Source organism: Monodelphis domestica, chromosome 2 (assembly GCF_027887165.1).
Source record: "Monodelphis domestica isolate mMonDom1 chromosome 2, mMonDom1.pri, whole genome shotgun sequence".
NCBI classification, from domain to species: domain Eukaryota; kingdom Metazoa; phylum Chordata; class Mammalia; order Didelphimorphia; family Didelphidae; genus Monodelphis; species Monodelphis domestica.
In genome coordinates, this window is record NC_077228.1 from 176,401,328 (window position 1) to 176,419,891 (window position 18,564).

The window sequence follows — 18,564 nt, forward strand, 5'->3', positions numbered from 1 at the left end:
AGAGTGAAGACTCGAGGTTACTGTGTTTAACATTGTTACGACATAGGCTTTCCTTGTGTCCACATTCACTCTGAAAATACTTACAGACGAGTATCCCCAAACCTTGGCTCCTACCTGGCTTCTATAATCTGGTCCCTTTTTCTGTCCTTCATAGTGTGGTAACTTTCTGTAGTCCTGGCTACTGACTGGGTAAATGCATCATTGCTTAGATCATTTTAATCGGGTCCTAATTCAAGGACCTGTTATAGATTTATTTTTCCTTTACATGGAATTTTTACACATAAGATTTTGATAGTCTATATTTTCATCCAGAAATTTTTTTTATTTGGATTTTTCTGATGTCATTTTTATTTCTCTTACCAATTGATTCATATACCTCATAACTCAGCCATGCATCCCTGTGGTTATTTTTTCCAATCACCCACATTTTTTTCAAACACCCACAAACACCCACAACACCCACAACACAACACGGAGAAATGTAAAAAATATCATAATTTAAATTGCAAAGTTTAAATTCCTTTTGAGAAGAATTTTAGGTAAAGAAAGATGCTACCTCTGAATCCAGAAACTGAACTGTTGGAGAAGAAACCATGAAGAAGCCTCCATACCACAAGCTGCACAAGACTGAACTTTGGGTGTGGTTGATTGAACATTTATTTGTATGTATACTTTCATGCCAAAGGGGACTGCCCCCTAACTGGCTTTTGTCAATGCATCCAGCAATTATTGGGGTTTTTTTCTCTCTTATCCTCAAATTATTGTAATCTTTAAGTTGATTATGTTTTCATGATCCTTTTGGGGAAAATCTTTTCCAAAGTGATTACACGGAGAAATGTAAAAAATGGAGACTTGAATTCAGGACTCCAGTCCCTAGAAGTCCTTGCTCACTTCCCAGAATGCTTTGTAATTGCACTGAATTCTCACCTGGTTGAGATCACAAATTATTATTTAATGGAGTTCCCCACCTACTGGGGGCTCTTCCCTGTTTCTGCTTGCAAGCAGAGCTCTCTTTCATGATGTTGGTGAGGTTAAAACAGGCCTCTCGGCCCACTTAGCATGTGCTTCTCTTACTTGTATATTCTCAACCTTTAATAAAACTCTAAAAATATAATACTCCTTTCAGAGAGAAACTAATTTCTACTTGCCTTAGTTTCCCCAAAATTTTAACTATTACAGTAGTATTCCATCACCAACATATAACACAATTTGTTCAGCCATTCCCCAATTGAAGGGCATCCCCTCATTTTCCAATTTTTTGCCACCACAAACAGCTCAGCTATGAATATTCTTGTACAAGTCTTTTTCCTTATTATCTCTTTGGGGTACAAACCCAGCAGTGCTATGGCTGGATCAAAGGGCAGACAGTCTTTTATCACCCTTTGGGCATAGTTCCAAATTGCCCTCCAGAATGGTTGGATCAATTCACAACTCCACCAGCAAATGAACTAATGTCCCTACTTTGCCACATCCCCTCCAGCATTCATTACTTTCCTTTGCTGTCATGTTAGCCAATCTGCTAGGTGTGAGGTGATCCTCAGAGTTGTTTTGATTTGCATCTCTCTGATTATAAGAGATTTAGAACACTTCTTCATGTGCTTATTAATAGTTTTGATTTCTTTGACTGAAAATGGGTCCCTTGCCCATTTATCAGTTGGAGAATGGCTTGACTTTTTGTACAATTGGTTTGGCTCTTTATAAATTTGAGTAATTAGACCTTCATCAGAGGTTTTTGTTATGAAGGTTGTTTCCCAATTGGTTGCTTCCCTTCTAATTTTGGCTGCATTGGTTTTGTTTGTACAAAAGCTTTTTAATTTGATGTAATCAAAATTATTGATTTTACATTTTGTGATTTTTTTTCTAGATCATGGTTGGTTTTAAAGTCTTTCCTTTCCCAAAGATCTGACATGTTTACTATTCTGTGTTCACTTAATGTGTTTATAGTTTTCTTCTTTGTATTCAAGTCATTCACCCATTCTGAGTTTATCTTGGTGTAGGGTGTGAGATGTTGATCCAAACCTAATCTTTCCCACACTGTCTTCCAATTTTCCCAGCAGCTTTTATCAAATAGTAGGTTTGGTTCCAAAAGCTGGGACCTTTGGGCTTATCATAGACTGTCTTCCTGAGGTTATTTACTCCAAGTCTATTCCACTGATCTTCTTTTCTGCCTCTTAGCCAGTACCAAATTGTTTGGTGACCACTGCTTTATAGTATAGTTTGAGATCTGGGACTCAAGATCCTTCCTTCATATTTTTTTTTCATGATTTCCCTGGATATCCTTGATCTTTTGTTCTTCCAAATGAACTTTGTTATGTTTTTTTTTTTTTAATAATTCAGTAAAAATGTTTTTTGGTAGTTCAATGGGTAAGGCACTGAATAAGAAATTAGTTTGGGTAGGATTGTCATTTTTATTATGTTAGCTTGTCCTACCCATGAGCAATCAATGTTTTTCCAATTGTTTAGATCTAGTTTTAATTGTGTGGAGAGTGTTTTGTAGTTGTGTTCATAGAGTTCCTGTGTTTGTCTCAGCAGATAGATTCCTAAGTATTTTGTATTGTCTAGGGTGATTTTAAAATGGAAGTTTTCTTTCTAATTCTTGCTGCTGCAGTTTTTATCAAAAAGTGGTTTTTGGTCCCCAAAACTGAGATCTTTGGGTTTATCATAAACTGTCTTGCTGAGGTTATTTACCCCAAGTCTATTCCACTGATCTTCTTTTCTGTTTCTTAGCTAGTACCAAATTGTTTTGATAACCACTGCTTTATAGTATAGTTTGAGATCTGGTACTGCAAGGCCTCCTTCCTTTGCATTTTTCTTCATGATTTCCCTGGATATTCTTGATCTTTTGTTCTTCCAAATGAACTTTTTTTTTATGTTTTTTTCTAATTCAGTAAAAAAGTTTTTTGGTAGTTCAATGGGTATGGCACTAAATAAGTAAATTAATTTGGGTAGGATTGTCATTTTTATTATGTTAGCTCATCCCACCCATGAGCAATCAATGCTTTTCCAATTGTTTAGATCTAGTTTTAATTGTGTGGAGAGTGTTTTATAGTTGTGTTCATAGAGTTCCTGTGTTTGTCTCTGCAGATAGATTCCTAAGTATTTTATTTTGTCTAGGGTGATTTTAAATGGAATTTCTCTTTCTAATTCTTGCTGCTGAAATGGGTTGGAGATATATAGAAATGTTGATGACTTATGTGGGTTTATTTTGTATCCTGTAACTTTGCTAAAATTGTTGATTTTTTCGACTAGCTTTTTGGTTGAATCTCTAGGATTCTTTAAGTAGACCATCATGTCATCCGCAAAGAGTGATAACTTGGTCTCCTCCTTGCCTATTTTGATGCCTTCAATTCCTTCATCTTCTCTAATTGCTACTGCTAGTGTTTCTAGTACAATGCCAAATAGTAGAGGTGATAATGGGCATCCTTGTTTCACTCCTGATCTTATTGGGAATGCATCTAGTTTATCCCCATTGCAGATGATATTAGCTGATGGTTTTAGATATATACTGTTTATTATTTTTAGGAATGACTCTTCTATTCCTATGCTTTCTAGAGTTTTTAATAGGAATGGGTGTTGTATTTTATCAAAGGCTTTTTCTGCGTCTATTGAGAAAATCATGTGGTTCTTGCTAGTTTGCTTGTTGATGTGGTCAATTATGTGGATGGTTTTCCTAATGTTGAACCAGCCCTGCATCCCTGGTATGAATCCTACTTGATCATGGTGAATGATCCTTCTGATCACTTGCTGGAGTCTTTTTGCTAGTATCGTATTTAAGATTTTTGCATCTATATTCATTAGGGAGATTGGCCTATAGTTTTCTTTCTCTGTTTTTGACCTGCCTGGTTTTGGAATCAGTACCATGTTTGTGTCGTAAAAGGAGTTTGGTAGAACTCCCTCTTTGCTTATTATGTCAAATAGTTTGTATAGTATTGGGATTAACTGTTCTCTTAATGTTTGATAGAATTCACTGGTGAATCCATCAGGCCCTGGGGATTTTTTCTTAGGAAGTTCTTTGATGGCTTGGTGGATTTCATTTTCTGATATGGGATTATTTAAGAATTCTATTTCCTCTTCTGTTAGTCTAGGCAGTTTGTATTTTTGTATATATTCATCCATTTCTCCTAAATTGGTGTATTTATTGCCATATAATTGGGCAAAATAATTTCTAATGATTGCCTTAATTTCATCTTCATCGGAGGTGCTGTCCCCCTTTTCATTTTTAATGCTGTGAATTTGCTTTTCTTCCTTCCTTTTTTTAATTAGATTGACCAGTACTTTGTCTATTTTGTTTGTTTTTTCAAAGTACCAGCTTCTTGTCTTATTTATTAAATCAATAGTTCTATCACTTTCGAGTTTATTAATTTCTCCCTTAATTTTTAGGATTTCTAGTTTGGTTTTCTGCTGGGGGGTTTTAATTTGATCGCTTTTGAGTTTTTTCATTTGCATTTCCAATTGATTGATCTCTGCTCTCCCTTGTTTGTTAATATAAGCATTCAGGGATATGAATTTACCTCTGATTACCACTTTGGCTGCATCCCAAAGGGTTTGAAAGGATGTTTTGCCATTGTCATTTTCCTCGATGAAATTATTAATTGTTTCTATGATTTCTTCTTTAACTAAATGGTTTTGGAGTATCATATTGTTTAATTTCCAATTGGTTTTAGATTTGGTTTTCCATGTACCATAACTAATCATTATTTTTATTGCCTTGTGATCTGAGAAGGCTGCATTCATTATTTCTGCTTTTCTGCATTTGTGTGCTATGTTTCTGTGACCTAATGTATGGTCAATTTTTGTGAATGTGCCATGTGGTGCTGAGAAGAAGGTGTATTCCTTTTTATCCCTATTTATTTTTCTCCATATGTCTATTAATTCTAATTTTTCTAAGATTTCATTCACTTCTTTTACCTCTTTCTTATTTATTTTTTTATTTGATTTATCTAAATTTGATAATGGTTGGTTTAAGTCTCCCACTAGTATGGTTTTATTGTCTATTTCTTCCTTCAATTCTCCTAGTTTCTCCATTAGAAATTTGGGTGCTATATTATTTGGTGCATACATGTTGATTAATGATATTTCCTCGTTGTCTAGAGTCCCTTTTAACAAAATATAATTACCCTCCCTATCCCTTTTGATCAGGTCTATTTTTGCTTTGGCTTTATCAGATATCATGATTACCACTCCTGCCTTCTTTCTATCAGTTGAGGCCCAGAAGGTCTTTCTCCATCCTTTAATTCTGACCTTGTGGGTGTCAACCCGCCTCATGTGTGTTTCTTGAAGACAACATATGGTAGGGTTTTGGATTCTAATCCATTCTGCTATTCGTCTACGTTTTATGGGTGAGTTCATCCCATTCACGTTCAAAGTTATGATTGTCATTTGTGGACTCCCTAGCATTTTGATATCCTTCCCTAATTCTAACATTTTCTTCTTCAGCTCTACCTTTTAGTCCAGTGATTTACTTTGAATCAGTCCCCCTTGTCCCCTCCCTTGATGTTTCCCTTTTTAGTCCCTCCCTTTTTGTTCCCGCCCCCTCCCCCCTCTCTTTCCCTCCCTTTTTGTTCTCCCTCTCCCCCTCCCCCCCTTGGTTTTCCCTTCTCCCTACCCTTGTTGGGTAAGATAGAATTCAAGATCCCAATGGATCTGGATGTTTTTCCCTCTCAGAGTTGATTTCCCTGAGATTAAGGTTTAAGTAAAAAAAAACCCCTCTCTTCCTCTCCTTCTTATAAGAGTTTTCTTCCCCTCCCCTTCCCATGTGAATCTTTGTGTGAGAAAGATTATTCTATTTGGTCTTTCTTTACCCCCTATTTATACATTACATTTTCCCCACATATTACTATACATAGATTGATATAAATGTAGTCCTTATAGAAGAGAGTTTGAGTAAAAGAAGAAGATAACATTTTTCCCCTTTCCTTAATATTTACCTTTTCAGGTATTCCTTGCTCTTTGATTTTCGGTATCAAACTTTCCACAGAGCTCTGGTCTTTTCTTTGCAAAAAGTTGGAAATCTTCTATTTTGTTGAATGCCCATACTTTCCCTTGGAAGTATATAGTCAGTTTTGCTGGGTAGCTGATTCTTGGTTGGAGACCCAGCTCTCTTGCCTTTCTGAAGATCATGTTCCATGCCTTACGATCATTCAGAGTAGAACTTGCAAGGTCTTGTGTGACCCTGATTGGCATTCCTTTATATCTAAATTGTCTTTTTCTGGATTCCCGTAGGATTTTTTCTTTTGTTTGATAGCTTTGGAATTTGGCAATTACATTCCTGGGAGTTGTCTTTTGGGGGTTTAGTGTAGAAAGTGTTCTGTGAGCTCTGTCAGTGGCTGTATTGCCCCCTTGTTCTAGAATCTCTGGGCAATTTTCTTTGATTATATCTTGTATCACCATGTCCAGTTTGGTGTTTATTTCTGGCTTTTCTGGGAGTCCAATTATTCTTAAATTTTCTCTTCTCCCTCTATTTTCCAGATCTGTCACCTTGTCGGTGAGATATTTTATGTTCTCTTCTAATTTCTTGGTATTTTGGCTTTGCTTTATTGATTCTTGCTCTTTTACATGATCGTTGTCTTCCAGCTGCCTGATTCTGGCCTTTAAAGCCTGGTTTTCCTTTTCAGTTTCATCACACCGGTTTTGTAGATGCGTGAATTTCTTTTGCATTATTTCCAACTTTTCCTCCCAGAAGGCTTCCATCTTTTTGGTCATTTCTGATTCAAATTCTTCATGGGTTTGTGGAGAGTTTCCATTTCCTTTGGAAGGTTTTTGAGCATTTTCTTGTATATCGTATTCTATCTCCTCTGTATTTTGTATTTTGGTTCCATAGAATGTGTCCAAAGTCGCCCCTTTCTTCTTGTTTTTCTTGGTATTTTGGGGCTTCTGTGCTTCTGTGGAGTTTGCCATCTCTGAATGTGGAGGATTAGCTTTTCTTATCTCTGTCTGGTGTTCAGAGGCTTTAGTCCTGGGCAGATTGTCGGTTCTATGAGGTTTCCCTGGGTTAAATTGAGTATGCCTCACTGGAACTGGAGTGGAAGGGTCTGACCAGGGGGCCACACTCTCCCCCGGCTCTCTGGGTCGGGTTGCTTTCCGGAAGTTGCCTTCAGAATAGCTGGCCGTGAGGCTGTTTCCTCGGCCTGTGGGGGGATGGGCTGCGGCTTCCCGGAGCTCCGAGGGCAGTGACGTTCACTGAGACTTGGATAGCAGGATCCAGCCAGTGAGGCTGTCTTGCCCGCCCTGAGGGTTGCTGTTGTTTCAGACAACCCTGCTCTCTGCGGGGGAGCTCCGAGGGCAATGACTTTCACTGGGACTCGGATAGAAGGCCCTGAGGGTTGTTGTTGTTTCAGATGACCCTGCTCTCTGAGCGGGGCGGGGCTGCGGCTTCCCGGAGCCTTGGACTCTGCGCTCCTACCCCTTAGGTCCAAGTGATCTCGGGTTCTGGCTTTTGAGGGGGGCCATACCTTCTGATCCGGGTCCAGGTCCAGGAGGAGGATTCCCAGGGTCTATGCTGTTGATCGTCTTGAATTTCGGCGCCTTAGGAGCTTATAGTTTGAGATCGGTCAGGAAGGGTTTTCCAGAGATCTGAACTTTAGCTTTCTCTAAGCCGCCATCTTGACTGGAAGTTATAGTTATTATTTCTAAAATTGTTATTAAACTGTGTATTTCTTCCAGTCATCTTAAGAAAGGTTCTACATTCCATTATTTTGTGGTCCTTCTCACAGAAGTGGCAAGTTATTGATTCATTTGTGAATTCCCTCAAAGGGGCTATAGTATTTCCCTTATTTTTCAATTGTCTCATTAACATTTCAATTTCTTTCTTTAAATCTTCAGTTGATGTATCATCTTCCTCAGGTCTTTTTACACGACCTTTATAAACATAGGTTGCTACTCTCCTTAGTTCATCAAGGTCCATAGAGTCCCAATTAGGACAGCTAGTTCTAAAGTAGTCTTTTACCACTGAACAACAATTCTTAACAAATTGCCTACTTATTTGTCTAATGTCTCTTTTTCTGGATAAATCAAGGTCCATATATGTATTTCCTATGTCAATAAGTCTGTCCATAAACTGGGAGGGTGTTTCATCAATATGTTGTCGGGTTTTTTCAAATTTTGACCATTTTTCAGGTCTATCAGAGCACACTGGGTAATTGGGTAAGTCTGAGACATAGAAGAGTTGGGCACATTAAAAGGAAGGATTTGTTGTTGTCCCATTGTGCCAGAAAATTCAGAGGTAGGGTGTGTACTTAGAGTTGATTGTGTTGGGTCAGAAGGATGGGTGGGGTGTGTACTCAGAGTTGATTGATTAGAGTTAGAGTTTTCTGAGGCCAAGGGGGCAGGGGGAGGGGTGGGTTCGTTAAGAGGGTTATTGTCCATAGGAGGGTGGGACAGAGATTCTGATATTGTTCTTAACTCTCTGTTAATGCTTCTTATAAAAGTTACAATCTCACCCTCACCTTCCTCTATAAGGTCCTGTCTAGTATTTAGTTTTTCCATTTGTTGAATATTAGAGGGAGCAATTGGTTGGTTTGACTGAGAATTGAGTTCTTCAAGGAAATACAATATTAAAATTACAACAATCAAAAACTCAAGGGAAAGTAGTATGTTGATTAGATTTTGCCATAAGTCCCATGTGATGAGCCCTTTCAGAGAGACAAGGAATTCTGTATTTATAAGATTGGTCATGGGGCTGATGAGCCAGCTGCTAAGTAAGCTGCAGACTAATGCTTGTACTAGGAAAAGAACAAAGTATTTACTGAAACTACAGTTGTTAACTAAGTTCTAAACTGTCTGTGTCTGAACTGTCTGTGACTCCATATTTCTAAAGTAAAAACGTGGGAAGCAGGACAAGGCCAAAAAGTTTTCCTAGGTTTTTCTAGTCCTAATTTAGGCAATTGCTAGCCAGGACCTTAGGGCCCTGTTGTTAAGATCTAAAACAGCTTAAATTAAGAAGAATCAAAAAAAGGTTTTTTACTCACCCGTTCTTGCAGCTGTAAATTGAAGTCAAGTTAAAAACAGAAAACAAAACTGACTGATAGACAAGTAATAAGGCAAAGAGATAAAGGAAAGAGATTTCACAGAAGTCTTTTGAGGGTTTCTCACCAACTTCGTAAGGTCGCCATAAACTGTGAGATTTAAAATGGTTAAGGTCTTAAACTGTAGTGATAAAAATAGTGGAAGATATAAATTGTGATAGATATAAGAGAGGGTGAGTAAATTTGACCACAGAAATATGTTTCACTACAGTGTCTTGGGTTTAAAATCAAATATAAGGTGGTCAACAGGGAAATATTCCCAACTATTCAAATACCCAAGTCAATTGGGTTTTATAGAGATTTTAATTAACAATACAATGGGTAATCAAAGAAAGAGAGAGAGTAAGAAAGGAATAAGTATGAAGGGCCTCAAGCCAATATGGCCTAGACCTGAGCCTTAAGAGAGAAATCAGTCAGTTTTTTTAACACTCACCACAAGGTCTGACTAAACAAGGATTTTAGTGACACCAAGCCAGTTCCATCTCAGCTGACTTCACCAGAGAGCCTTCCAGCCAGAGACTGTTCCAATGGGCCTCTCTCCAGAGCCTCCAGAGGGACAGAGTCCCCTTAGAGGAGCTCCAGGGAGACCTCCTTAGAGATTGTCCTCCAAGAGCTTCCCTTCTCCAGAGCCTCTCTCAAGAGATTCTTCCCAAGCGATCCCCATCAGAGATCCTCCAAAAGGATTTCTCCAAAAGGATATATCTCAAGAGATTCTGCTTTTTTAAATATAGCAGTTTTTCTCCCATGTCACCTCCCCTAAGTCCCTACATCTACCAATCACTGTAGATGTTTTCCAAAAGACAGCCCATTTTGAATTCACAGCTGAATAGATTAATCTCTTTAGTAAGAGAGAAAAAAATGCTGCTGTGTTGACTAATTTCATTAAGAGAAAACCTCTGAGTAAGTTTTCACCTTTTAGGTCTAAGTAGTTTACAAGTTGCCCACCTTTATAGGTACTTAGTATCCCATTCTATCAATTCTAAAATAGTCATGACTCAAAGAACTTCCTGTCCCTTCCATAAGCATGGATCAAAGTACTTTTCATTGTTCTCAAGGAGCTCTCTGTCCTAAAGCAGTCCTAAGTAGGGTGGAGTAGGGATATTCCCATGGCAAGGAGCCCCCACACTCAATAGAGTTCTCTCCATCTGCTAGGGAATTTTTTTAAGTAGAAGATTCCCCAATGGGGGAAACCCCTAACATTCATAAGTCTGAGAAATTTTGAGGTTTACAAAGCTCCACCTGTTGTTTGGGTCAAGAAGCCTCAGAGTCTAATTTCAAAAAATTTTGGCTTCCAATCCACTTCCCTGCTATCTGCCCCCCCCATTACCCTGGGTTTTAGAGTGTAGAGGGTGGCACAGGAGACCACCATGTGAAAAAATCCCCAGGGTCAGCTTTAAAATTGGCTTGGAAGTTAGGAGGGAATGGGGCTAGTCAGCTTGGAAGGTGCTGCTCAGTGGTCTAAGAGACCCCTCAAATGCAAGCTGGAATTTCAAATGGCTACTGCACTTTTGAGACCCATGTGGGGGTGGGGAGAGGTGCAGCCATGACTGGAGGCAGGGGGGAAGTACTTGCCATTCAGCTAAGGGGAATATATACCTCACCTCTTCCACTGAGACTCTGGGACAGCTGTAGGGGAGGCAGGGAAGTAGCCAGGAAGCTCTTCACAGCAAAAGGGCAGGATGGGTGGAGATGATGCTACCCTGTTACTGTGGGGGTGGGTCCCCAACACTGGGATAACTCACTACCTTTACTCAAAGGCTGTCTGAGTAAAAAAAATTGAGATTTCTTTTTCCAAATTTGCTGGTTGCCAGAAATGTAAGGTTAAAATTAATATCTAATAACTCCAAGTATTATATTTTATAAGATTTGTTAATAATCACTTTCAAGTAAAGGAAATAGATAAAGCTTGAGTAAAGACATATTTATCAGACTGAGAAAGTGGGAGAAGCACAAGAGGAGGGGTGTGGTTACTGTTGTGAAATAGAAACCCACAGACTCCATATAGACAATTTAGGTAAATAAAGTCAAAAAGGCAAATTTCTCCAAGTCAAGGTAGAAAGTTAGATTTTATTGGAAGAGGGCCAAGTCCTCTAATAAAAACGTTCTCTTGCATGTATTACATTGTTGGATCTTGGCAAGAGATAATGCCTAGAGGCTGAGAGCTGGTTTATATAACAAAATGACATATCACAAGACATAACATCATATAGACCTTATTTTAGAAACAGTTACCCAATTACAAAGCTGATTGGTTAGTTCATTTTGGAAAGCCCATATTAGTCTAAAGGTCAAGTCAAATGACCATTACCTTTCTCTCATTTGATATAGGGGAAAGGATGACTATTTTCAAAAAGGGAAGGGTGTGTGATGTTTGTGCCCTATTGGAACATGAGATTCAGATAGTCAGCATCTTATGATAAAGGGAAGTAAAAGCTTAGGGAGGGGGTGAAAATCCCCTTAGAAGCAGTCTTTATGCTTTAGTTAGAAATCCTTGTAAAAATCATGAATTCTACTGATTATATTAATGTTATAATGGAATTTATACGAATCACTTTAGAATCACAATACTGATTATCTTAAACCTATCACTATCACTAAAATCCAATCAAGTATAAGGGGGTAGGGGTCTTTTTCCCCAACATTATAGAAACCTTATCTCTAAAACATAAGTACTTAACGTAAGGAGAAAAGTTGGATTCTGGGAAATGGAGTCCTGGGGAACAAAATTCTAATTATACAGTAATTAATTATGCCAAATAGTTCAGAATTTAGGTAAATATATTACAATATGAGTAGTTAATAATGCAGGGCAGCACAATGCTGATAACCAGTCTAGAACATTACAAATCCAAAACAGGCAATTGATGATACAGAATGGGTAACTGATTAATAACAGAGATTCTATAATTTATGCTTTACTGATGCTGAAACTACAGGTTTTGCAGTTTATGCTTAATTAATGCTACCTGGTGAGAAATTGTCTAAGAATTGTGAGAATGTGAGAATCTTGTCAGATTCCAGAATATGAGGGTTCTGTTTCTTTTACTGCCCCTCACTTCCCACTGCCCGCTGTCTCCATCACCTTGGGGCTAAACCCCGGATGAGTTTTGAGCTCTTAAAAATTGTGTGAACATTTTGTAAGACTGAAACCAGTTTGTGGATGCTCAAACCTTGAACCACAGATTACAAAGATGAAGAAACTGAGACTCAGAGAAATGAATTGACTTATTGAAGATTTCAGAGACAATAAGTAGCTGAAACAGATTTAAGATCCACATCTTATGTCTGATTCTTATACTCTTTCTAGTACATTATCATTGTGATGTCATTGGTTTTATAAAAAGGAGGGGAGTAGAGTGCTCTCTTGGGTGAGGAACTCTTCCTGAACAGCACCTTTCTCCCTTCTCTAAGACCCTTCATGCTCTCCTTGATCCTCATCTCTTTACTTGATCCAGGGAAGTATGGAAGAGGTGGTTTTTAGTTAGGACAACCTGTGGCCTTTCTTTCTTTTTCTCCCTAACTTTTACTAATAAATAATTACAATATACAGTCTCCAAGATTAATTTTAATCATTGTAGCCACCTATCTACCCTTTCATTTATGTATCTCTTTGAGCATTTAAAATTATTTTATTATATTCTGTAAGGGTTAAAAATTAATGGTTTGACTGAAATATATGAAAATGATAAATAATCATGGTGGTCACCAATACAAAGTATGATTACTCAAAGTCAAAATGACTTTAATAACTTTTATTTACAAAAGAGGTAGAAATAGTGAAAATAGAGAAATTAAAAAAGTAGAGAAGATATTAAACCTATCTAACTAAACATTGCTCCGGTACTTGACTCAGTCAGGACTTGTTGACCTTCAACCAAAATTAAACTCTCTCCAGAGGTCAGTAAAGGAAATCCAGCTATTCACTCACCTAAGTTCCCTCCAAGAGACAGGTCAATGATGATGACTTGAGCTCAAGGTGCCTCCTGAGGCTGAATTTCTTCCTTGAGTCAACCTTCTTTTTGAAGCTGACTTCCTTCTTGATGTCCAACTCCTTCTTGAAGTCAACTTTCACCTAGCCCTTGAAATTCAGGACCTTTTATGGTGGCCTCTTTTCCCTTCCCCTCTTCACAGGGGCCAATCATAGCCTCCAAATGGTCTAGCACTGCCCAGAGGGAAGTGTTTGTAGGAACCAGTTCTCACCCTCTAGGGGGGTGAATACTCATCAAAGGGGTTCATGGATTCCTGGCCAATGGAGTTTCTGAGGGTGTGAATTCTCTAAGTAGTTCATCTAGTTCAAGGTTTTGTTGATTCAATCAAAAGGTAGACAAAGGATAGTTAATCCTTTCTACACAATCTAATGAGGTACTAAGTAGGGGTACTTAAGTTATTGTCAACATACAACTAGGAAAAGAGAATAAAAGATTCCCTTTCACAAGAGTAAATTCAAAGAGAACAAAGAATTCCCTTTTACAAATACTTAGTAACTACCACCATCAAAAAACCCATTGTTGATTTAAACAAATGAAAAAAAATTATGGAAAACCACAAACTCCACATTGTTTCCAATTGTTTAAAATATATTAATTATGTATGTGTGCTAATATAAACATCCTCAGTTTTTTAGTTTCCTTTGAATAGGTTTTACTTTCATATTTTTCTCTTGATTTCATGGCTGTTCTTTAAAAAATGTATTCCCAATATGTGTTATTTTTATTCTCTTCATTTATTTCCTATGTATTTTCAATATTTGTCATTCTTAATAATGTAATAGAATGCATTTCATTAAAATATCACAATATATTCAACCACTTCACCCAATCATTGCATTTGTTATTTACAATTATTTTATCACAAAAAAGTTTCCCTGATATTTTCATTCATACATACACAGCTTTTTACCATCTCAATAATGCCCTTAGGGCTTAATCCCAGTAATGGAATTTCTAAGTTAATGAGCATGAACAGCTTTATAGCTCTTAACATATATTTCCTTCTTGTTTTCTAAAAAAAAAATTTCACAGCTGTTCTAGCAATGTAATATCAGAGCTCTTTCTACATGTTCCTCTCAGCATATAATTTGATCCACTTACCCAAATCTTGTGAATGAGACTAGTACTCTTTCTAGGACATCACATTAGAGACATCACACTAATCTCAGCCAAGACCATATTTATCTAGATTATTAGTACCATATTTATCTTGATTAGTACTTAGGCAGAAGACACAATCTGTTGCCAGGACCACCCTCTTTTCAAAACCAAGTCTTTCCAGATTGGTCATGCCCAGTGGAACTTTTGTTCCATAATAATTAAAAATGCGTTTGACAAATATAAGAATTTAAAAAAATTATTGTGGTCACCATTTATAAAATTAGCTCAAGTCATGAGGCTATTAGCAGATTTTGTAGCTTTATTATAGCAGGTTAGAGATAGTAAAGAGGGAAATGTAGGAAGGAGGTAGAAAACTGCCTAGTGGAATACCCTATAATTGCCAATTCAAAGAAATCCAGCTCTACTCTGACAAAGGCACCCTCAGGTCCTGATCTCCAACAAGGAGTCATGGTAGTCTCTTTGGCAAGAATCTTACCAGTGCAGAATCAATCTCTGATGCAGACATAGTTCTTCAGCAAGTGCTGCCAGTACAACAGAAGCAGAAGTGACCCAGAATTGTCTCAGCTGGTTTTTATAAGCAGTTTTCTCCATGTCACTTCTTGTTTCTCTGGTTCTTCCTTCCTTTCACTGTGGGCTGGTCTAACACATCTTAGGAACCAATCAAAGTCTCTAAATTTGCCTAGCACTGCCCAGGGGTTAGTATCTGTGGGATCCACCTCCTGTCCTCGGAGGATGTTAACTCTAATTAAAAGGATTCACAAGTTCCTGACAGATTAAGTTAAAAAGGTGGAGCACTCTGCATACTTGCTTAAGATTTTAAAAAATTCCCTTTGATAGTTCCAGTGCCATAACACCTCAGGAATGCAGGAATACCCTAGAGTATGATGAATGTTAAAGTAAGATTTTTTTCTGAATACTTATTCCATTGTTAACTCAGCAGAGATTATGTTTGGGTTATATGTATTCTCATATTTACATTTTATTCAAGGGGTTGTTTAGTTGTAACCGAGGGGTTCAGTCTTTCAGAATAGAGAGAGAGGAGAAGAGTGGAGACCCCCTCTTCTCAAAGCTGGGTTCAGGGGAGACAGCTGATGTTTAAGGTTGGCTCAGAGAGAGGAGAGGGAGTTTGAAGATTTTCCTCCTTCTGCCTTCCCTCCTTAGCTAAGGCTGCTCTCCCAGATTTGCTCTTGTTCCTCTTGTCCCTCCTCTACTACTCAAGACCAAAGGGTTTCCCCTTGATCTGTTCACTCACACTTGATTCACAACTTGGATTCACATAACTCCCTGCATCCAGAAGTCCTGCATGTCATCTGGAGTGAAGTCAGAGTCTGCCAAATTAGAAGTTGTCAGAAAAATGGCATCATGGGGAGTATAAATGAGACTTAGGAAAGGAAGTAGCTGTCTTTTTGTCTCAGAAACTCAAGAGAGTGGAAGTAGCTAGGAGAGCTCTGGCAGGCCTATAGCGTGGCTGTGTAACTAGCTAGGGAAGGAAGCTTGCAAAGGGAATAGCCAGCCACATGTAGCCAGTGCCTTTTCTTTCTCTGACCTGCTTTTCTCAAGTTTTTAATAAATACATATAAATTAAGACACAGTCTCTAGAGAATTTTAATCTTAAATCTATATAACTTATATAGATCTTTACTGGGAAAGAGAGATATGTTGAATGAATTATGATGTGTCCAAGCTTTTTACCAAGGAAGTTTGCCCCCATCTAATTTCTCTAAGGTGTGATTTCTCTAACTCTTATCAATGAGAACCCTAATCTGTCTCTTTTTCCTCTATTTTCCAAGTCTGTCACCTTATCAGTGAGATATTTTATGTTCTCTTCTAATTTCTTGATCTTTTGGCTTTGCTTTATTGATTCTTGCTCTTTTATCTGCTCGTTGTCTTCGAGTTGCCTAATTCTGATCTTTAAAGCCTGGTTTTCCTTTTCAGTTTGGTCAAACTGGTTTTGTAGATGCGTGAATTTCTTTTGCATTATTTCCCACTTTTCCTCCCAGAAGGCTTCCATCTTTTTGATCCTTTCCAATTCAAATTCTTCATGGGTTTGTGGAGAGTTTCCATTTCCTTTGGAAGGTTTCAGAGCATTTGCTTGTGTTTCCTCTTCTATCTCCTCTGTATTTTGTATTTTTGCTCCATAAAATGTGTCCAAAATTGCCCCCTTCTTGTTGTTTTTCTTGGAATTTTGGGGCTTTTGTGCTTCTGTGGAGTTTTCCATCTCTATCTGAGTGGGAAGGACTAGCTTTTCTTATCTCTGTCTGGTGTTCAGAGGTTTTAGCCCTAGGCAGATTGTCCGTGCTATGCAGTTGTTGTTCTGTCTTCCAGGGGAAGCCAGGAATTGTTGGTGTTTCTGTGTTACTGCCCTCCTCAGTTCCCTCCCGATGCTTCTCTGTTGCCTTACTTCCACTCTCTGAGACTGGCTCGGCCCTTTCCTCGGGGTGTTTGTTTCTGTGCCTTAGCTGGCCAGGAGAGCCAGCACTCTGAGGGGGGAGGGGCCACAGCTCCCAGGGCTCCTGATAGGATTAACTTTCTCTGGGTTGAACTGAGTATGCTTTGAGGCAGGAACTTTGAGACTCGGATGGAAGGATCCAGCCAGGGGGCTACAGGCTCCTGTAACAAGGGAATCACTTTAAAAGACTGATATATATTAATTTAAGGTCGCCAAGGAATCAGCTATGTAATTCCTAAATGAAAAACTCAAGTCAGCCATCAGCCTTTTTTGGAGTTTAATTACAATAGGAGTAAGAAAGGAATTAGAGATAGAGAGAGAGGAAAAGGGAGAGAAGGGAATAGGGCTTAAATACCCCTTCTGTTTAGGCTGGGCCAAAAGGCCCAAGCCCTTAGATAGCTGGGGCAAAGAAAAGAGATCAGTCCCTATTACTCACGTGTCCAAAATGGAGAAACAGTCTCAGAGGTCCCCACATTCAGCTTCCTTCAGAGCAAGCCTTCTCAGAGCCCAGGAACCACACCGACCAAAACCTCAACCACCTCCAGCTTCAGACCCTCCTATCTTTAAGGAAACCATCCAAGTTCCTCCTCCCAGTTCTCCCATCTACCAATCATGTTCATCAATTTCCCTGTGCCAATGGAGGCTCTAGCTTAACCCAGGACCGCCCAGAGGTTTCTGGCTTTTGCACATGTCTGTTGAAGGTCATATTTTCAAATGATTAAATCTTTGATCCTTTGCTACAGCCCTTTCTAAATCCTGTTAACTTGAGTATGGTAGAGATTGGAATAATTAAATTTTGATCTAGGCTGCAGCCCTTACTCAATCCTATTAGGACTGAATAGGGTGGAGATTTATTCCAAGTATCTCCATTGTATCAATTCTAAAATCAATCAAGACTCAAAGAAATTCCTGTTCTATGCTTAAGCATAGGTCAAAGTCCTTTCCATTGTTCAGCAAAGGGTTTCTGTCCTAAAGTAATCTTAAGAAGGGAAGAGAAGGAACCTCCCATGCCAATGGGGTTCCCATTCCAATAGACTATCAGTAAGAAATTTTCCAAGTATGAAATATCCCAATGGTGAAATTTCCAACATTTATAAGTCTAAGGAATTTTGAGGCTTATAATCCCCCCTGATGATCATTGGGAGACTAGTCTCCCCATTGATCATTTAACATAGTCATTTTGTAGTTCTAAATTCACTTCTAACTAAAGATATACACAATATTCAATTTTCTAGGAGAAATTAGAATAGTGAGAGAGGAAATAGAAAAGAAAAGAAAGCAAAACCAATGTTTGCTAGGCGCATTGACAGAAAGCCAAATTAGGGGCAGTCCCTTTTGGCATAAATGTTACAATAAATGTTCAATCAAAAGTTCAGTCCAATCAATCACATCCAAAGTTCATTCTTGATCTTCTTGATGAAGTGTAGGTTTTTGGCATCTTTCTGCAACAGTTCATTCTCTGGATATAAAAGTTTCAAGCTTCTTTCTTGAAGATCTTTTCTCGAACAAAATCAAAATCTTTGAATTTTTTATAAAAGTAAAATCTTAAACAAAATTCTTGGATTTTTATAAAAATACAATCTCAAACAAAAAAAATTCAAAAATTCTTAGATTTTAAATTAAAATACAATCCCCCCTGAAGTAAGTATTTAAAAAAAATATATCAAGTTTAGCTCAGAATGCAATGTTCAGTTATGGGGGTGTATGTGTCAATTATCAAAAGAATAGAAAAATAATCAAAAACATAAGAAAAATTCAAAATAGACCTTGTATAGGTCCAGTTTAAAGTAATTTCTATCCCACTAGTATGTAGGACAGAATGCAGTAATATTTCACTTAGCCATTTGTAGCCAAGACTACAGGAAGTTGCCATAATATAAGAAGGAAAGAATTAGAATTCTATTTTGATGGGGAAATGTCATTCCCTTGTCTGATTTTTTCCTCAGGGATATAGGGAGCCAGCATGATAGTCAAGCTTTGT